The 22,853-nt window shown below is 39.0% G+C and overlaps 1 pseudogene; it reads left to right on the top strand.

The window, feature by feature from the left end:
• LOC113263361 (60S ribosomal protein L4-like) overlaps positions 1 to 22,853 on the top strand; it is a 123,050-nt pseudogene that overhangs the window by 95,266 nt on the left and 4,931 nt on the right.

The raw sequence follows: 22,853 nt of genomic DNA on the forward strand, positions 1-22,853 counted from the left end.
GTTTATGGAGTTGTATACCTGATGAGTTTTGACATATACGATGACATGTATCCCCCATTATAGTATCATATAGAACAGCTTCACGGCTCTAAAAATCCTCTGTGCTCCCCCTATTCACTCCTTCCTTCCCTCAAACTCTGGCAACCACTGATCACTTTACCCTCTGTATTATGCCTTTTCCAGAATGTCATGTAATTGGAATTGTACAATACGTAGCTTTTTCAGATTGGTTTTCACTTAATATGCATGTAACTTCATTTTTTTTCATGGATACATCACTTCTAAAAAAATAAAAATTATAAAAAAGTACTGAATAGCATCCTACTGTCTGAATGTACCACCATTTATCCATTTGCCTACTGAAGGACACCTCAGTTGCTTCCAAGTTTTGGCAATCACGCATAACTTATGAAAAATCCATGTACGGGCTTTTGTGTGGACATGAGCTTTCATTTATTTTGGATAAATACTGAAGAGTAAGATTGCTTTATACTTTTCTAAGAGCATGTTTACTTTTCTAAGAAACTGCCAAACTGTCTTCCAAAGCAGCTGTATCAAAATTTTGCACTCCTAGCAGGAATGAAGAGTCCCTGCCGCTCCACATTCTCACCAGCATTTGGTGCTGTCGGTGTTCCAGATTCTGGCCATTTAGTAGATATGTAGTGGAATCTCATCTTAATTTTCATTTTCCTGATGACCTATGGAACATTTTCTCATAGGTCTTTATTGATTTTTTCATTGTTTAAATTCTATAGGAAACTCCTTTCCGTTTATAAGAACAATTAAGAAAGTTTTCCTTTAAAGGGGGAAACAACTCGCTCAAAGCAAATATGCCAAGACGTAACAGTGGTGAGTTTGGACTAGAGAATATGAATTATCCTATTTTCTCTTTATTTTTTCCAGTGTTTTTAAATTAAAAAAAAAAAGAAAAAGTGTCTGAGGTAACTATGTAACCAACTCCACCTGGGACAGATGAGATCTAGGTGTGAGCTGAGAGATATTCCTCACACCTGCTCATTTTCCTCTGGATTTCTCAGCTTCATCTCTGCTCCTGACCACATTCTGTCCTTTGACCCAGTGTCTTGACCACAAGAGATGTAGGAGTGGAGTCATTTGCTTTTTTTTTTTTTTTTAAAGATTTTATTTTTATTTTTTTGAAGAGATAGAGACAGCCAGCGAGAGAGGGAACACAAGCAGGGGGAGTGAGAGAGGAAGAAGCAGGCTCATAGCAGAGGAGCCTGATGTGGGGCTCGATCCCATAACGCCAGGATCACGCCCTGAGCCGAAGGCAGACGCTTAACGACTGCGCCACCCAGGCGCCCCTGCTTTCTCTTCTTCTAACCCCAACAAAGAGGCATTGCAAGAACTGCCCCTCTTGATCTTCAACCTGCTATACTTCCATTTCTTTCCCATACAAATCTGCCTTTTAAAAAAATATTTCCCGATAACCACCAAAGTTTAGGGGACAATGGGAGCTGAGTCGTGAACAAGTAAAATTCTCATGTTTAAGTCTGTAAGGTCAGCAAGGCAGACCCTGTTGTCACCACTAAAAAGTTAAGGCTATAGAGAGGCATTAGTTCAGAGAGATTTCAAATTTCTTAGCATTAACACTTTAGGATAAGGCTGGTGAGGAGAGAGAGAGAGAGAAAAAAAAAACATGCAAAAGTAACTCTGCTTTAAGTCAAACACTTGAGAAATGAAAACACAGGAGAGAAGAGGGAGGGGGGAAAAAGTAGAGCCGCAATGTCCCATTTGTTCCTGTGGGTGCTGATAAAGGGAACATACCAGGAGGCTGGCTGCCCTGTGATTCCCGGGGGTCCTGGGGAGTGGGTGATAGGGGTGGACCTTGGATCCCTCCCTCCTCTGTTTCATAATTTATCCCCAGGATGAGCTTTTTGTGGGTGACTTCTATTAAACTTTAGACAGTTTATATCTCAGTGCTTGTTTGCTGGCATTCAAGCAGCTTTCTGTTTGATAATTCTTATTGTTTTATATGCTAAGCTGAAGAAATCACCTTAGCAAGGCAGAACAAACATCCAGTGATTAAAGGCCTAGGTCCCAGGCATTATCAATGGCCCAGCGGTGTTGCTGCATGAAAGAGGGCTAAACTCCAAATTAAATGCCTCATCAAAAGGCCCACCTAATCCCAGGCCTTCACGAAATCATGTAACATCTGCCATCCCAGCTCAGCTTTGAGGACTGTGACATCAGGGGGGGGCCTGGGACTCCACAGTTGAATAGAAAGGTTTCCATGGGGAAGGAAAAAGCATAGAGTTACACATTCAGTTTGGAGGCTGGACAAGCCCTAAAAGATCAACTTTCCTCAGAAATGCTATGAAATTAGACAAATCAGAATCAACCAGAAAAACCGGTCCTTGTTTCCTAGGTTCTTAATATCTATATCCTTAATACATTCAAGGACAGAAATAGTGCGAATTTCTATGTTCAATAACTAAATAAATGCTTTTTTAAACCTCCGGGAATTCACTGAAAATGACAGTAATTTGAAACACAAGATGTAGTAGACTATATGGGCTGTAAGGTTTCTAAGCTCCTACTTCTGAGTGACTTCTGCTGCCCAGTTTAACCTCCCTGGGTCTTTGTTTCCTCATCTATAAAATGAGTATGTCCAGCCTGGAGAATTTTTGTAAGAATAAGAGATAATGTATCTAATAAACTTGGCACAATGCCCAGCATACAGTAGGGACACAGTAAATGATTATTTAAGTACTATTTTTAAGTTTTTTTCGGGCCAATCATAATGGTTAGCTGATGTCGGAAAAACAAAAGCAATTTTAGCCATGTAACACCTGTGTGTTTAAAAGTAGCATTAGAAAAAAGTCGTAAGTTATCAAGAAGGTATGTGTGGACTCTCAGAAACTGAGGGCTTCAGAGGGGAGGGGGTGGGGGAATGGGATAGACTGGTGATGGGTAGTAAGGAGGGCACGTATTGCATGGTGCACTGGGTGTTATATGCAACTAATGAATCATCGAACTTTATATCAAAAACCAGGGTTGTACTGTATGGTGACTAATATAATAAAAAATATAATAAAAATATGATAAAAATATGATAAAAAATAAAAAAATAAAAATAATCCTCAAAAAAAAAAAGGTATGTGTTATCAATATTGGTCCAAGTTCTGCTCTTGCCCCAATTCATAGGTGAAATAAGGGATAAGTTTTGCAACACAGATGAAAGACAAACCACGAAGAAAAAGAAAGGGAGACTCCATGACCTGGAAGAGAAGGGAGGTCTGTCCCTAAACCAAACTATATCAGCCCACAGAGAGGTTACCCAGAGAGACTCAAGAGTGAGCCGCAGAGGTGATCCTGGGGCAGTTTGTGCTGTTCCCTTGTAATCACTTTCTCGGTCCGAATCGGCAGTAACGATGTTTAGAAGTTTCCTACCACGTTTATTCTCTTTCTATCCTGTTCTCCCACAGGTACCACACGTTTTGAAGTTATTCCAGAATTTTAGGTTCCAAGAAATTATTCTACAGACATGACAGGATCTGCCCTTAATACCAATGTTTTCTGTTTGGCACCCTGGGTAACATTTCCCCATCTGAGGCAAAGAAATCCACATCGGAGGCGGATCAGAGCCTGTGCATATGGCCCGGAAGTTCAGATACTCTCATTCCTCGCTAATTGTCATTTGAGTCCAAAGCCTTCCTGCGAGTGGCTCCACTTCACTCACCAGGACTTCGTGCTATGCTCTGCCTCTGGAATGCACAATTAGAGTAAAAGTCGCTGGAACAATTCTAGAAGAGCCCTTTTTAAAAAGGATGCACGCTGTTTCCACTTAATGTGGCAATCATTCGTACCCGGCAGACACCATGTTGTGAGGTGAGAACATGTATTATTTATCTCATTTTAAAAAGAATTTGTAAGGTTTTATTTTCCTCAAAAGATACATCCCAAGCTCCAAACTCTTAATAGTTTAGAGAGCAAGATTGAGAGAAGTGCAGATGAAAGTATTTTCCTGTCCTTTTATTGTTTGTGTGTTTAATAGGTTGATGTACTTACCCAGAATATAAACAGGTTAAAATAGACACACTGGAGAACTAGTGGTTTTGCGCAGCCATTTTGCAAAGGTACTGATAATTTATAGCGCTCTGATCAGAAAGACAGGTTGGCCCAATTAGGTCTTTAATGTCAGCTGTCTGGGCCTCTAAGAATAAAAGCTTGAAATTATTTAAAATTCAACAACCGTTTTTTAGTGCCTGCTCTCTGCCAGCCACTAGAGATGCAAAGATGAACCAGATTTGGTCTGTGCTTTCCAGAAGCCAAGTGTGTAACGATTATAATCTGAGTAAGGATCACATCAACACTACTACTAGCTGTTGAATTCATACCACAGGCCTGGCCCTGTGTTGAGCCTTTCAGGCACGTTCTCATACACAAACTTGGGTCCACAATTCTACAGACAACAAATTGAGACTGGAAAGTTAAGTGAACTTGCCGAGGTGTTTCAAAATGTGGATTTTACTCTGAGTCAGGTTTGGTGGAGCCAACAGTTCAGAAGACAACTGTAACTGAAAAGACAGTTTGTTACTCACAGTTCCCGAGAGGAGGAGGCATGCCAAGGACAGCGCACAGGAACGCACCACGGTTGACGACGAGGCAGCGAGTGGGAGGGAAATGTGGGCAAGAGCCTTATATTGTGTTTTCTCTGGGCGGGAATAGGTAAGATAAGCAGGTTTAGGATTGGCTAGTTGGAACAATTTCCATTGGCTCTAAGGTGGAAGTGCTTCCCCAGGTTGTCTGGTACGTGGCCTTGAGTGATTGGGGCTGGGGGGATAGTGGTCTGGAGCATAAAAGCCCCATCAGGGGAGGCTGTTGGGAATACAGACTCTGGATTGGTTGGTTTGTAGATAAAAGGAGGCTTGCCAGCTGAGTCCTTTACTAACTCTAGGAATTGGCTCAACCTGGGAGAGGCAGTCTTTCCGGGGACCCTAGTTATCATATCAGAAACACATGGTTAATACCTGAGGTCACAAAGCTGAAAAGACAGACAGAATTTGATCTCAGGTCTAGCTACAGAACAATCCCTCAATGACGATTCTTTTACCCTGGGGGGAAGCCCTAGTACTCCTTCATCCCTTGTGTTCTCTGTCCAGTTTATTCCGCTTAGCGGCAAGCAATTCGGAAAGAAAGCTAGCTTTCCTTTCATTCCTATAAACAGAAGCAGGATCCGGTTCTTTGGAACTGAATCCTGCTGCCTCTACCAACTAGTTTTTTGCCAAGCTTTAGTTTTTCTCACTTGCAAAGAAGGAAGAAATAATGCTTACTTGAAGAGTTGTTTGAGAGAATAGAATATATATTAGCACACTTTTTAGACTATAGTAAGTGCTCAAAAATCACTATCTGCTTGAGAATTACCCAGGAAAGTTCCCTGTCTGTGGAATTCTTGTTGGCACAGAAACATTAGCAGACCCTTAAATACTTTAAATGAGTGTAATAACAGTGATGTGTAGACAGAAAATACTGTTGCGGACTGAATGTGTGCCCCTACAAATTCCCATGTTGAAGCCCTAGTATCAATATGAAAGTATTTGCAGATGAGGACTTCGAGAGGTGATTAGGAATAGATTAGGTCCTGAGAGTGGAGACATTAATATACCTTTATAAATAGAAGAGACACTAGACCCCCTACCTCTGTGAGGTCATAGGGAGAAGACTGCCTTCGGCAAACCAGGAAGAAGGTCTCAGCAGATGGGACTGTGGCATTCTGTGACAGCCACCTGAACTAAGGCCAGTGCTCAGATGCTTCTAGGTGAAGAGATTCATCTTTTACTAGATTGTATAGAATCAGTAAAACTTCACAATCAGGACAATGTTCTAGAGAGCATCTACAATTTAGTAAGCAGTCTTAAGGGGATTAAATGGCTTTTCCCCTTCCCCCAAATCCTGCCTTTAAAGCGACAGCCAATACTGAGGTCCTTGGTTTTAACTCCCAGTACAGGTGTTGTCCTTCATCCTTGTGGCCAAGGTTGGCTTTGTATTTACAATAAAATGGCAGAAACATAAGAAAATATGATATGAGGTATGGAAAAGTAAATTTCTGCTTATATATTGTTCTGTACTCATCACTTGGGACTGGGGATTCCAAATATTACACTCATTCCTCTGGGTTAAGAGGGTGTCTCCTTATTGTCCTTGTTAAGATGCTCACAGCTAATCTGATGGTAGCACCATGCCCAAAACCGGTCACAGAATTAAACAGGGCATGAGCCCTCAGCCAGGTGGGTACGGTTCATTTCTTTTCACTTCCACCCTATCACCTCTGACCCCACAGCTGTAGATAATTGGTTACCTGACCAATCCATCAGCCTGAACAGCTGAGTAAGTGGTGGCATTATTTACTGAGAAGAGGAGGTTCAGGAGGCCAGGTTGGGAATTGTGGGGCATCAAGAAAAATGAAGAGCAGCCCATATATAGGTTTTACCTCCAAAATATATGTCCAGATATTTCCTTAGTTGTATCCTGAAAAATAGTTGTTGTTGTTGTTGTTGTTGTTGTTGTTGTTTTAATTGGTTTTTAACTTCTTGTTCTTCCACCCAGCCCAAGTAGTCAGTGTCTCCTGTCACCTTGAACCTTTTGGTTCCAGGCACTGCCAAGCTCCTTTAATTTTTTACTGGTAAGATGTCTGTGAATGGAAGTGAATTTCTGTGTAAATCACCCTGTGTCCTTTCCCAGATAGTCTCTCCTTCTGCCCAGGAATAGTCCTCTCAACGTGCCAGGTAATCAAGAAGGAACCTGGTGGGAGAAGGTGCATTTTCTTCCTTTCTCTCTCTCTTTTCTTTTTCCTTTCTTTTCTTTCTTTTTGTTCTCTTTTCTTTCCTTTCTTTTTCTTTTCTCTTTTCTTTCCTTTCTTCTTTCTCTGTCTCTCTTTCTTTCAGGGAGAGAGAGAAAGAGAGCGCTGGAGGGAAGGGGCAGAAGGAGAGGGAGAAAGAGAATCCCAAGCAGGCTCCATGCCAGCACGGTGCCCGACACAGGCTTGATCCCACTACCCTGAGATCCTGACCTGAGCCAAAATCAAGAATCAGACGCTTATCAACTGAGCAACCTGGGCACCCCGAAAAGGTGCACTTTAAAGAATATTGGCTAATTTAATTCTTAGAATAACACGAAGCTGCAAATGTTTGTTGATCCTGCTGAAGTTAGTGTTGAGTCAAGGGGTCTTTTCAGTTGATCCCAGCTGAGCACCACCAAGTTGAAAGCCAAGATTAGTTCCTTAGGTCCAGTGAGCACATGGGACCCTTTAAGGTGTGTGCGGTAGGGAAGGATAGGAGTAGAATACAGGAGCTTTATAATCAGATAGCCATGGGTTTATATCCTTTCAAGATACGTAATAGGAGTATGATTTGGAGCTTCTTATGAAAAATTCTCTGGGCTATAACATTCTCATATAAAGAATGTAAACAATAGGACATCTGTAGGGGGCCTCTGCTGTTTCTGCTTATTTAGAGTTACCAGATTTAGCAAATAAAAATAAAGAACAGTCATTTAACTTTGAATTTCAAATGATCACATCTTAGTGCAAGAATGTCCCAAATATTGCTGGAACTTATTTATATTAAAAGTTATGCAATATTTGGAACATACTTATACTAAAAAATTATTCATTATTTGTCTGAAATACAAGTTTAAGTGATTATTTATATTTTATCCAGCAACTTTAAGCTTATTCCATCTGGCTATTCTCTGATAATTCCTGATGTTCTTCTGGGGAATAACCCCTCCTCCCAATTGAAATCCATGTGTTTCAGGTAGAGTTACTATCGCCTCAGTACTAAACAAGCAATAGAATGCACGTTTGGCCATTCAAGCCCAAAAATCTCCTTGTCACTGTTTCTTGCTCAGAGCTGGGCGTGTGATCTGCAGGGTCCAGTTGGACCCAATTCTGGGACTCACTGAAACAACTCAAGAAAAATTTACTTTCTCTTGGGGCTGAGATGCAGATGGAAGCCTGGAGCTGCTGACAGCTGGTTTGCTAATATGATTTGAGAGCCTGCTGGAGAGCTGAGCCACGAGGACACTGTAGACCTCAGAGCTGGAGAGTAATACTGTGTCCTAATGATCTTCTCTGAGCGCCTGGATTCACCTGTGCCTGCAGTCAGCCCACCTCTGCATTTGTGACTAGATGTGCCTGTTTTATAAACCACTTTTTTGACTTAAGCCATTTTGAGCTGGGTTTCTACCAACTGTAACCAGGAGTGTTCTGAAAAATATACAGCATCATCAAATTTTGTGAGTATGAAATGAAAAACTATGGAAAGAGCTAAACAGAGAGTCTGACACATTTAAGATGTTTAGCAAATATCTGTCCCGCTCTCCCACATACACACAAATCCCAAAGCACCGCACACATACACATTCCCTGTCCTAACACAAACAGTGATAGATGCGTGAGAATGGATGGAGTCATTCAAAGGTATCCCCCAAACCAAAAAGAAACAACTTAGGAAAAAAAAACCTTAATAACTATGAGTTCAGTTTTATTTTCTTTATAAAAGAGAGCACTGTTTTTAACTGCCTGTAAGCACAAGATATAGAAGCTCCTCTCCAAATCCAAGAAAAGCAAAGGCAAATGAAAAACCTCTTATTGATAAGTAAAGATTATAATAATAAAATATGAGACACTTTAATCTTCTTGAATCCATGCAACATTGCTATAATTACTAATTGAACTGAGATATTTGCTTTCCTAAAAGTTTAAAGAAAATTATTTGCCGGCTTATGCTAGCCTAGCAAGCTTTGGGGAAGCTGGCTGATCTTTAATTCTGCATATTGATATGAGAAAAACGTGTTTCTGTTTCAATCTGTGTTAAAGGGTGTGTGTAGAGTAGCATAGTGCAGTGTTTTTACTGGGAAACCCACTGAGAATATAGTCTAGCAGTCTGGGTTCAGGGTGAGATGTTTAAGTATTGCCCAAGTCATAAGGCTAATCGCAGTATATTCTGATGGATGATAACATCATCCGGGCTTCCTTAATTACAGTAGTTATTTCGTTTTTACACCTTACAGTCCTGTAATGTAAACAAGGATCTATGCTGAAGGCTTTGGATCTAGATGAATATGGACTGCAGTCCAGGTTCTGACGATTGCTAGCTTCATGGGTGCAAGCAATCCCCATAATCACTGATACTCTGTCACATTCTCTGTAAAACACGTTGCTGTAGGAATTGGGATAATATGTGTTGTGCACCTAGCAACACACCTAGAATGAGGTAGAAGCTCAAAAATGATGAGCTCCAGAAATAGCTGAATCCCAGCTGTGTTGAGTTTTTATAGTTTAGTCTCTGAGGACATGGTTGCCAGATCCATAAACTGGCATTTTTTTCTCCTGTTGACTTTGAATCCCTTGAAATAAGAACACGGTATTTCACCACTGTTTCTTCCAGTTCTTTCAGTCACTATGTAGTTGGCATTTTAGCTTCTAAGATGATACTCTCTTTTATGTCTTTGATCTGTTCCTATCCCTTACATTTAATCAGACACTTTAAGGTCTAACCTGTTTACTGGAACAGAAAGAGCTGGTAGGAAGAGAGGCTGCAGCACGGTGGGCAACACTACAATACTCAGGTCAAGATAGTATGGCAGATCATTTATTGGGGAAGAATGTTGGGCACAATTTGCCACTAGAATTGGAACCAAAGTGAGGCCATGAAGCTCGCAGGGTGCAATTCAAGAAGGCACTGACTCAGAGCGTCGTGCAAGTGCTGTGTCAGTCCTGAGAGTGAAGGTCTCCTAAGTTTTGTTTCCTCCGAGAAACACACACGCACTCACTCCATCTTAGTCCTGGCTCTGAATTGTGACACTATGTCACATTAACTATACATGTATAGTAGCATTCAAAGCTTGGAAATGCAAATCTGCTTTAACTTGTAGTGAATCATTTTCCAAGCCAAGGTTAGAATTTACATGCGCACACACACACATATAAATATATTTCAGTAACCAGTCGTTTTATAATTAATCAGCACCAAGTAGGACATGCCTTTATTATCTTTGGGTCCAGGAATCATTTTAGTTCAGCACAGCAGGAAGAAAATCATGGATATGTTGAAGGAGTGGTTCCCAAGGAAGCATAAGCATAATTTTTTTTCGAGCTCCCTTTAGTTGTCAAGTAAAGTCTCAATTTTTTTTCTGAGCTATTCAAAACATGAAAGATACCTAGGTGTTTTATCTCCTATGTGAATTAATTTTAAAAGTCAGCACATTTTAGAAATCCAACTTTGTGAACACTTTCACAAACAGCAAGAAGCATGAAAGAGTGTTTAAGGCAGTCCTGGTAACTTCCTAAGAGAAAAAAAAATACGAGTTTAAGACAAATTTAAAAATCAAGAAGTTTAGTAGAAGCACTTCAAGTTTCCAAGCCTTGGACTTATCAGTTGGCCAATCTTTTCCCCCTAAGATTAAGGCTTTGCTATTTGTTCAGGATTCAGGGAAAATGTGTAGTGATTGCTAACTTCACAGGGCACTCATTAAATCCCCACCGTTGCTTCTGTACTTATGCTCGGTGGGCACTCTTCCTACAAGACTCCGTCCATCTAATCTTTGCTGTTACATTTTAAGAAATCCAGGTATTCTCTTAACTATAGAGAACACACTGATGGATACCAGAGGGAGGTGGGTGGGGATGTTTGGGTGAAATAGGTGATGGGGATTGAGGAGGGCACTTGTGATGAGCTGCGTGTCCTATGGAAGTGTTGTCACTAAACTGTACACGGGAAACTAATACTACACTGTATGTTAACTGAAATTTAAATAAAAACTTAAAAAAAGAAATCCAGGTGTTGTGTATTTTCAGCAGCTCACACCTGTGTCTGCCAACTGGCAGCTGTCGCCTGCTTACCTGTGGGTGAGGCTTGGGGGTCAGGTGGGGGTCAGACAGTATAAGCCTTGCAAAAGAGACCCTCTCCTGTGGTTTCCTATTACTTTGTGCCTTCTCTCTGCCCTTTCCTCTTCTTCACTTACTGTGTGTTTGTTACTTTCTCCTTGGAAAAAAGTTCATATGCTGCTCAAACAGTGCTGAGTGATCTATAGCTGGAAGGGACAGGCAGGTTTTTGATGAAGTCTCAAGTTGTAGTTAGACCTTTTTCACTTGGCACTGGCACCAATTTATAGACTTCCTAACTACCAGAGAAGACAGAAAGATGGTCTCATAGTCAGGTAGTGTGATTTACTTTAAATAACATTAACCCTCCTTCGTACTGATTCTTAGATAGAATCAAGGAGCGAGGACAGTGGTGAGAAAAATCCAAAGTCCCTGCTTCAACCAAACAGGTTAAAAGGTCTTTTGAGGAAAACCCTTCAGTTTGCCAATTTTGAAAAAGCCTCCCCTCCCCCTGCCAAAAGTGGTAGATTCTGATCCTTGTGTTTTGGAAAATGCCTGTAAGAATTTCGAGGACTTTAAAGCACTTATATTTGTCCTGTTACATATCAGATCTTGGAAGCTATCTAGTATATTAGAAAAGTATTAGATTTGGGTCAGAAATTTTATATTCCAGTTTTGACACTAAAGGCATTAGAAAAGTTATTTGCCTTTTCTGAGTCTCCATCCCCTCATCCTTAAATTTGGGGTTTTAAATTAAATCTCTGTTCAATTCAAACAAGTCCATGAATCCATGTTACTCTATGACCAATGCTGTGGGTACACAGAGGTAGAAGTCACAGTCATGACTGGAGGAACTTATAATTTAGCTGGAGCTATGAGGCTGTGCATATAAAATAATAGTAAGCGTGATGGAACAACCATATTTTAGTCAGGATTGGATGCAGCGGGTCATGAGTGTCAAAATATTTCAGAAGAGGGTGGTTTCAAAGGAGTCAGTCTTTCTAGAGAGGTTAGATTTGGGTTGGGCCTTCAAAGCAGGTGGATTCATCGTATAGTGAAGGGGAGGCAAATAAATGGTTAAGAGTAAGCTAATTAATGTCGGCTGCGTGAAGCCCAGATCTGAGGGAGAGCATGGTAAAGTAAGGAAATGGCTCACTATATTAGTTTCAAAGCAGAAATGTGTCCATTTCTAACTTGCCTAAGCTGGATTTCCAACTTTCTGATCCGTTTGGCTAAAGATCAAACCAAGACCTAGAGTAGAATCAGTGATCCATACACATTTGTGTGTTATTTACTTTTTAGGAGAGCGTTCCCACGTTACAGCCCACCCTCCTGTGGTTCATCTCCGGTCCTTTCCACAGAAACTATTCTAACAATTAAATGATCATTGCTAGAACGAACGAGTTGATTCCATTCCCTTTGAGACTCCCTGAAGTTTCAGATACAAGGAAAGTTATAGAAAAGTCTAAAGAATACTCTCTCCACTCTTGTATTGCAGAATGCACTCACTGCGTCCTGACTTACTACCTAATCCCACAAGAGCTCATCATCAATCATCTCTCTGCATGTCAAAGTTCCTTAAGCTCTACTCTGGGCTCCCCGTCGTTCAGAACCTTAGAGTTTCTATTACTCTTTGGAAGTGCTAATTACTAGTGATAGGCTGCAGCTGTGAATACATACCTTGCCTCCGAAGCAAGGATCCATGCAATAACTGCGGACTCATTTATTTCCATGATTTTGCCATGTGGAATGATAAGGATTGCTTTCTTTCTCTTTTCTCCCATTTTTTAAGATTCTCAAAATTGTTCTTTCTACTTAACAAGGAAGAAAGCAGCTTGCTTGAAGACCTTTGGGGTCAGATTGTAGAATTTTGTATTAGAAATACAGGCATACCTCATTTTATTATGCATCTCATTATTGTGCTTTATGGATATTGTGGGGTTTTTTTTTTCTTTTTTTTACAAATTGAAGGTCTGTGGCAACCCTGCTTTGAGCAAGTCTATTGGTGCAATTTTTTTAACAGCATTTGCTTGCTTCATGTCTCTGGGTCACATTTTGGTAATTCTCAATATATTTCAAACTTTTTCATTGTTACCATATTTGTTATGGTGATCTGTGATCAGTGGTCATGGACGTTACTATGGTAATTGTTTTGGGGCGCCATGAACTGTATCCATACAAGAGGATGAACTTGATCAACAAATGTTGTGCGTGTTCTGACTGCTCCACTGATCAGCCTTTCCTCTGGCTCTTTCCCTCTTGGTTGAAATAGGCCCCAAACTAGGCCCCTTTCACTAAATAGTTAGCCAAGTTGTGAATGCAAAGGAAAAGTTCTTGAAAGAAATTAAAGGTGCAGGGGTGCCTACGTGGCTCAATTGGTTAAGCCTTTGAGTCTTGATTTTGGCTCAGGGCATGATCATGGGTCAGGAGATTGAGCTCTATGTGAGACTTCATGCTCAGCAGGGAGTATGCTTGAGATTCTCTCTCCCTCCCCCTCTGCCCCTCCTCCCACTCACGCATGCTCTCTCTCCCTTAAATAAATAAATAAATAAATAAATAAATAAATAAATAAATAAACAATCTTTAATAAAATAAAGATGCTAATCCAGTGAACACATGACTGATATGAAGAAAGTTTTAGTGGTCTGGCTAGAAGATCAAACCAGACACAACATTTCCTTAACCAAAGCCTCATCCAGGGCAAATCCCTAGCTCTCTTCAATTCTTTGAAGCTGAGAGAGGTGAGGAAACTGAAGAAAAGTTTGAAGCTGGCATCGGTGTGCTTGTGAGGTTCAAGGAAAGGAGCCGTCTCCGTAACATAAAAGCGCAAGGCGAAGCAGCAAGTACTGATGTAGAAGCGGCAGCAACTTATCCAGGAGATCTGCCGCAGGTAAGTAATGAAGGCGGCTACAATTGTTCAGTGTAGATCAAAAAGCCTTATATTGGAAAAAATGCCGTTTAGGACCTTCATAGCTAAAGAGGAGAAGTCAATGCCTGGCTCCAAAGCTTCAGAGCACAGGCTGACTCTTGTCAGGGCCCACCACACTTGGCGACTTGAAGTTGAAGCTAATGTTCACTTACATTCCGAGAATCCTAGGTCCTTAGACTTCGGCTAAGTCTATTCTGTCCAGGCTCTAAAAATGGAACAACAAAGCCGGGATGTCAGCACAGCTGTTCACAACATGGTTTACTGAACATCTTAAGCCCACTATTCAGATCTACTGCTCAGAAAAAAAGAGTACTTCGAAAGATGACTGCTCCTTGACAATGCACCCTGTCACCTAAGAGATCAAATGATGAATAACATGATTAATGTTTTCATGCCTGCTAACACAACATCCATTCTGCAGCCCATGGACCGAGGAGTCATTCTGACTTTCAAGTCTTATCATTTAAGAAATACATTTCATAAGGTTATAGCTACGATACATAGTGATTGCTCTGACGGATCTCAGCAGAGTTAATTGAAAACCTTCTGGAAATGATTCACCTATCTAGATACCATGAAAAACACTCATGATTCATGGGAAGTAGTCAAAATATCAACACAACTAGAAGTTTGGAAGAAGTTGACTCCAACCCTCATGGATGACTTTGAGGGGTTCAAGACTTCAGTGGAGGAAATAGCAAGAGTTCTACTGTGGGTAAAATGCCATTAAACAGTATTGCATGTTACAAAAAAAATCACTTGTGAAAGGAAAAGTCAACTGTTGTGGCAAATTTCATTGTTATCTTATTTTAAGAAATTTATATAGTCACTACAAACGTTAGCATCCACCATTCTGATCTGTCAGCAGCCATCAATATTGGGACAAGATCCTCCACCACCAAAAAGATTGCAACTTGCTAAAAGCTCGGATGATGGTTAGTATTTTGTAGCAATAAAGTATTTTTAATTAAGGCATGTGCATTATTTTTTAGAGAAAATGCTATTGTACACTTAATACACTATAGTCTAGCAAAAACAGAACTTTTACATACACTGCAGAACAATTCATTTGACTCACTGTGTTGAAATATTCACTTGATTGCAGTGGTCTGGAACCAAACCTGCAGTATCTCTGAGGTATGCCTGTAGATGGATGGAGGAAAGTGCTGTATCTCACACTTGGGTATCAGAGAGGTCAACTCATGCACAGGTTTCCTCCAAAGTATGTAAAAATGGATCCAAGGGTCTTCTTTGAACCAAGACTAAGGGAGGGAAAACTTTCCAGGCTCATTGCCTCATTTAACTCTGAGGAAATACCTCTTGGTAGATGTGGCCCTGTCTATTGCACATTCCATCTGGTGTTCATTAATTACTGAGAGTATTAATGATGAATCAAAAGCCATTTTGCAAAGCACTAAAGTGGAAGTTGCTCCTCAGAATATTTAATGCTCTAGATATTTATTTTATTCTACCAATTTCGAACAGGTGGGTCTATTATGCTTTTTGCTATTTGTCTCATATGACTGATTCTCAGTCTTACAACTTTCACAACTTCATGCTAAGTGACTAAAAAGGTGCTTAATTAAATGTGTGCTTGGTAATTAGGGAGTTTTCACAAGCGAGTGCAGATGGAGAAAATGTAATTGAATGAGGGAACATAGCAATCCAGTGAGCTTTTATATAGTTGTGGAATTGTTTGAACAAGGTCTTAGGAGACGATCTTAATAGAAGTCTAATAACAGAAGGGTATTTTTTTGTTTTTTGGGGATTTTTTGCCTCCCTAAAATTTAATTGTTTTGAACTCTTCAGATTCATATTTAACCCAAGGAGAGATGGACAAATGTGTATTCCTAATATATGAGGCCGTTAGCAGGGAGATCATATGTCCCAGTTTGCCTGGGACAGTCTTAGTTAATATATTAGAGCAGATGCTATTGTTTCCACCTATAACACGTTGGCATCACATTCAAGTCCATGCCTAAACTGTCCCAGTGCAAGCACTTGAGGCTGTCTCCATAAGGGCTTTCTCTTGGCTTGAAAGAAAGGCCAGAGTGTGTAATAATTTATTTCTCTAGGAGTGGGCCCCAGATAATGACAGTTGGAGCTGAAGAATAAACATCCCAGGTTCTGTCTCCTGGGGGGTTAACTCTGAGGCATATTCTAGATTGATTTTCAGTTTCGAAGCAGGATTGAACTCCAGCTGACCACAGTGGTAACTGGCTTGATGTGTATCTACTACTGGTTTCCCTCCTGTCTTTTCCCACTGCTGCTTCCTGGAGTAATTTCCCAAATACATGACTTTCAAATTCTTGTCTCCAAGTCTCAATCGACAGGAAGACACCCAAGACATGCTTGGTGCCCGTGGGTAATTTTGAAGAGTTTCTTCTGCTTCTTAAAGTTTTCTCAATTTACATATATCCTTAGATCGGGATATATCATTGTTGGACTCATCTAAATTACAGAATATCTTACTTTCTTCATTTCAAGATTTACTTTGAGTCAATAGTTCTAAATAGCCTTTCGCTTCCTCTTATTGCATCTTCCAGGAGACACATAGCTGGAATATTCTAGTTACTCTAGAAATCACCAGGAAGTTTAATTCATTCCTTTTGTATTTTGACATTTTATTCATACATCCCTTACAGCACTTATATTAAATTATAATGACAATTTACAAATATGTCTGTTCCAATTGATTGTAAGCCCCTCCTGATCTAAGGATACTGGTTTATTAATCTTTCAATTCCTGGAGCGTAACAGTATCTGGTATGTTTAAGTGATATTCAATGAGTGAATGAATGAGTGATTTGCGTGAGTAAATTCTTGGGCCTATTCCCTTTGTAAATTAGTACTAGACTTATAAATTAGGAAAAGGATGTTCCCTGGACAACAAACCCTCATGTTCCTGCCATAAGCCCAGCTGATTTTGCAAGAAAGAAGTTGCATAAATAACTGGGACCCATGTGTTGAATAATAGCAAACATTTTCTCTTAATCTTAACTCATTAGGTCATGGATTAGTGTTTGAAAGAAAGGCAGCCTCTAAAATGTCTTGGGGCAAAATTTCACCTGGTAGGGTTGCCCTTTTGCCTGGTGACCAGAGTATCAGTTTCACTCTTGTGGAAATGAATTCGTAGGTGCAGAGAGAAGGCAATACATCTCCCAATGTGTGACTTCTGAAAAATTCTGAGACATTTCTCTAGTTTTCCATAAGAACCTGCCATAATCCTGGTCTTGGAAATACTGGAAGCCCCCAAAATTTATCTGGATGAAACATTAAAGTTCTTTGCCATCCTACATTTCTATCTTTGAAAAAATACATTACCAAATACAACATGTTTATACTCCCCTACCTGCAACCTTAAAGAACCAAACAATGCAGATATATAAGTGGGTAAAAGGATTGAGTCCAACGTGATGTATTATCTTATAAATGCAAGTCAGAAACAGGGGCAGGAAGATGTTCTTAAATACCTTCGCTCAATCTCCTTGGCTTTCTGATTTGCTATCTGACTGATGTGACCCTCAGATTTCAGTTTGTGTCATCTCATATCTATAAATGTCTGGTGCACTTGCTGTGTGGAATAACACCTGCTATTTCTAGTCTGACCTGAGAATGCGCTATGGACCCCAGTATACAGAGAATCTCTCAAACTTAAGACAAGGTAACAGACAAGTCAGCCACCATGCAACAGAATATCTAGTCAGGTGTAGGTGACAAGGTCTGCAGCCCTCTCCTGGGACATGTAGTGACAATCCTCCAGAACTACTTGGAGCCTAAGGGTATCTGTGGTGTAATTTTCTGTTATGACAGCATAGCAGAAATTCTATTTTGAAACTTAACATACTCAGGTGAAAAGTAACCCAGAAGTCATCTAAGCCAGGCTTTGTCATAGCAAATAGGGGGAAAAAGTAACAGCAATCAAAAGCTAATAGTTGGGGAGAAGGCCCAAGATCACACTGTGGAAAGATCCTGAGCTAACTTCCTTCACAGACATTACAAATATACACCTATTAATAAAGCAATTCCTCTGGAAAAAGTACTCAGCTCTTACTGAACAACAGCTCAACAAAAGATAGAAAGCATGTAGAGAACAGCAAGTGAAATAGAGACACAGTAACAAAGGGAACCCCTATCCCCAACACTGTGAGCTGCAGTGGGGAGAGATAGTATTGCAGGATTGTGAGGAAATTTGTCTTCCCTGGGTCACAGAAAAAGATCCACAGTTTAAAATGGTAGCTAGAATATGAAGGAACCAGCCTTAGAACCCAGCTAAATGGTGGGGAGTTGCTGGAACTCTCTCTGTGTTGGCCCATGACAGCCACAGCTCAAGCCAGCCAGCCAAAGTCACGAGGCACACACAGTCTACACAAGTGATGACCACAAGATCATTCCTTCAAGTTTAGGAGAAAAAGCTGTTTTCCCTAATCCATAGAACAAAAATCAAACAAATAAAAGTCACAGAAAGTCAAGCAAAATGAGAGGACTGAACAAAAGTGCTCCAAATGAAATAAGACAAAACACAGAAACAGAACTAAATTAAATGGAAGGAGGGCACGTATTGCATGGTGCACCGGGTGTTATACGCAAGTAATGAATCATCGAACTTTACATCAAAAACCAGGGATGTACTGTATGGTGACTAACATAATAAAAAAATATTATTATAAAAAATAATAAAAAAATAAATGAAATGGAGATAAACAATCTACCTGATAAAGAGTTCAAAACAATTGTCATAAAGATGCTCAACAGACTGGAGAAGAGTAGATGAATTCAGTAAACACTTCAACAAAGAGATAGAAAACATACAAAAGAACCAATTAGAGTTGAAGAATAAATAACTGAAATGAAAAATACACTAGAGAGAATCAATAGTAGATTAGAGGCTACAGAAAAACAGATCAGTGATCTGGAAAACGGAGTAATGGAAAGCACTCAAGCTGAACAGCAAAAATACAGCCTCAATAAATTTTTTTAAAAGATATGTCATACTATGCAGCTTTTCTGACCACAATGGTATGAAACTAGAAAACAATCACAAGGAAAAAAAAAAACTGGAAAAAACACAAATATGTGGAAGCTAAGCAAGAGGATTCTAAACAACAAACGAGTGAACAATGGAGTCAAAGAAGAAATAAAAAAAATACATGGGGAAAAATAAAAATGCAAATACAAAGATCCAAAATCTTTGGGACACGGCAAAAGCAATTTTAAGAGGGACTATATAGCAATATAAGCATACCAGAAAAAAAAAAAAAAAAAGAAAAAATTGAAATAAACAATCTAGCCATACACCGAAAGGAACTAGAAAAAGAAGAGCAAACAATGCCCAAGGTGAGTAGAATGAAGGAAATGATAAAAATCACAGCAGAAATAAATAATATAGAGACTAGAAAAACTATAGGAAAAAAAAAACTAATAAAACCCAAGAGTTTTAGCTAAACTCATCAAGAAAAAAAAAAGGACCCAAATAAATAAAATAAAAAATGGAAGTTGAGAACTATTGACACAAAACATATACAAAGGGTTATAAGAGAATACTATGAAAAATTATATGCCAACAAGTTTGACAACCTAGGAGAAAGAAATAAATTGCTAGAAATATACAATCTTCCAAAAGTGAATCAGGAAGAAGTAAAAAACCTGAACATACCAATTACTAGAAACAATATTGAACTAATAACAAAAAATGAAAGTCCAGGACCAGATGGATTCACAGGTGAATTTTACCAAACATTTAAAGAAGAGTTAATACCTATTCTCCTCAAACTACTTAAGAAAATAGGAGAGGAAGGAAACCTTCCCAATACATTCTATGAGTCCAGCATATGTTGATACCAAAACCAAAGATACCACAAATAAACAGAGGAAGGAAGGAAGGAAGGAAGGAAGGAAGGATGGAAGGAAGAAAAATACAAGCCAATATGTCTAACGAGCATATAACCAAAAGTCCTCGACAAAATATTAGCAAACCACATTCAACAACACATTAAAAGGATTATTTACCACAATCAAGTAGGATTTATTCCAGGGATGCAAGTATGGTTTAATATGTACAATGTAATCAACACGATACTCCACACCAACAAGATAAGGAATAATAATCATATTACCATTTCAACAGATGCAGAAAAGCATTTGACGAAATTCAACATCTGTTCATGATAAAAACTCTTAAAAAACAAAGTTTAGAGGGACTATACCTCAATGTAATAAAGACCATATATGAAAAACCCACAGATAACATCATACTCAATAGCAAAAAGCTAAAAGCTTTTCCCCTAAGGTCAGGAACAAAATAAGGATGTCCACTTTCACCACTTTTATTCAACATAGTACAAGTTCTAGTCACAGCAATCAGACAAGAAAAAGAAATAAAAAGCATCAAAATTGGTAAGGAAGAAGTAAAACTGTCACTATTTGCACATTACATAATACTGGATAGAGAAAACCATACAGACATCACCAAAAACTATTAGAAGTAATCGATGAGTTCAGTAATGTTGCAGGATACAAAATTAATATACAGAAATCTGTTGTGTTTCTATACACCAATAATGAAGTAGAAAGAGAAATCAGGAAAATAATTCCAATTACAACTGCACCAAAAAGAATAAAATACCTAGGAATAAACTTAATCGAGAGGATGAAAGACTCTGAAAACTATGAAACACTGATAGAAAAATTGAAGATAACACAAATAAGTGGAAAGAGACATGCTCATGGATTTGAAGAGTTAATATAATTAAAATGCCCATACCACGGAAAGCAATCTACAGATTCAATATAATCTCTATCAAAATACCAATAGTATTTTTCATAGAACTAGAATCCGTAATACTAAAATTTGCATGGGATTTCAAAAAAAATCCAACAGCCAAAGCAATTTTGAGAAAGAAAAAACAAAGCTGGAGGTATCACAATACCAGATTTGAAGTTACACTACAACTTTCTAGTAATCAAAACGGTATGGTACTGGCACAAAATAGACACACAGATCAATGGAACAGAATAGAAACTCCAGAGATAAACCCACTCTTTATAGTAAATTAATCTATGACAGAGGAGGCAAGAACGTACAATGGGGAAAAGAGAGTCTCTTTAATAAATGGTGCTGGGAGAACTACACATCTACATTCAAAAGAATGAAACTGGACCAATTTCTTATAGCATGCACAAAAATAAACTCCTAATAACCTAATGACCTAAATGTGAACCTGAAACTATAAAACCAAAAGAAAACATAGGCAGTAATCTCTTGGATATAGGCCTTATTAACCTATGGGTTATTAAAAATAACCTATTTATGGGTATGTCTCCTTAGAAATGGGAAAAGCAAAAGTAACTACTGGAACTACACCAAAATAAACAGCTTTTGCACAATGATGGAAACTATCAACACAACAAAATTCAACCTACTGAATGGGAGAGTATATTTTCATGTACTATATCTGATAAGGGATGAATATCCAAAATATATAATAAGTTAATACAACTCAACACGAAAAAGACAAATAATCTGATTAAAAATGGGCAGAGAAGCTAAACAGACATTTTTCTGAAGCAGACATACAGATGACCGACAGATACATGAAAAAATGCTCAACATCACTAATCATCAGAGAAATGGAAATTTAAACCACAAAGAAGTATTACCTTACACCTGTCAGAATGGCTAGTATAAAAAGACAAGAAGTAACAAGTCTTTACAAATATGTGGAGAAAAAGGAACACTCATGCAGTGTTGGTGGGAATGTAAACAGTATAGCCACTGTAGAAAACAGTATGGAGCTTCTTCAAAAAATTAAAAGTAGAAATACCATACAATCCAGGAATTTCACTACTGGGTATTTACCCAGAGCAAATAAAAAGATTAATTCAAAAGGATATATACACCCCTATGTTTATTGCAACATTATTTATAGTAGCCAAGACATAGAAGCAACCTAAGTGTCTGTTGATCAATGAATGGATAAAGAAGGTATAGTGTGTGTGTGCGTGTGTGTGTGTGTGTGTGTGTGTGTGTGTTTGTGTATATATATATATATGTATATATATATGTATATATATATATATGTATATATATATGTATATATATATATAATGAAATATCGCTCCTTCATTAAAAACAATGAGATCTTCCATTTGTGAGAACATGAACAGACCTAAAGGGTATCATGCTAAGTGAAATAAGTCAGGCAAAGACAAGTACCATATAACTTTACTTATAACTGGAATCTAAAAAACATAACAAACAAATGAAAAATAAAAAAAGAAGAAACAGACCTGTAAATACAGGGAACAAAGTGTTAGTTGCCAGAAGGAAGGGGGTAGGGCAGGACAAAAATGGGTGAAGAGGAGTGGGAGGCACAGGCTTCCAGTTATGGAGTAAATAAGTCACGTGGATGCAAAGTACAGCATAAGGAATATAATTAATGATACTGCAATAGCATAGTATGGTGACAGATGGTAGCTGCACCTGTGGTGAGCACAGCCTAACATAGAGATGTTGAATCACTATTTGTACATCTACAACCAATGCAACATTTTGTGTCACCTACATTTCAATTTAAAAAAAGCTAAAAGTCAACAAAACTTGGAAGAGGTCAACACCCTAATTATGTATAGCTTTCTAGAAGTTTTCAAATAGTTTGGGTAGTTATGTCATTATAGTTGATACCATTAGTCCTATGGGGGTGAAGGAAAAAGAGAGCCCTGGGGAAAAAGGGAGGGTAAGCCATTCAGCTTGGTTTTGGGTACGTCAGCACAGGAGCTCTTTGCTATCTCAGTATTCTTACAGCACATCAGCGGATACCCATTGTTGGCCTTTCCCCGCTCCCTCCAGGCGACCATCCCTTCTTAATCTACATTCCTCAGGATATAGGAATGGGCACATGCCCCAAGTATGGCCAACTGCTATATCCCTTCTCACTGAACCAGTGACTAGTCCAAGAGGTAGACATTACTTTTCTTGTCATTTGCTGACATTAAGCTTTTTTTTTTTTTTTAATATGCAGATACTCAGAGAATGAAGCCATTTTTCCACTGGGGTTAATGAACTGGTGATATGACTCT

Source organism: Ursus arctos, unplaced genomic scaffold (genome assembly GCF_023065955.2).
Source record: "Ursus arctos isolate Adak ecotype North America unplaced genomic scaffold, UrsArc2.0 scaffold_1, whole genome shotgun sequence".
Lineage (NCBI taxonomy): Eukaryota > Metazoa > Chordata > Mammalia > Carnivora > Ursidae > Ursus > Ursus arctos.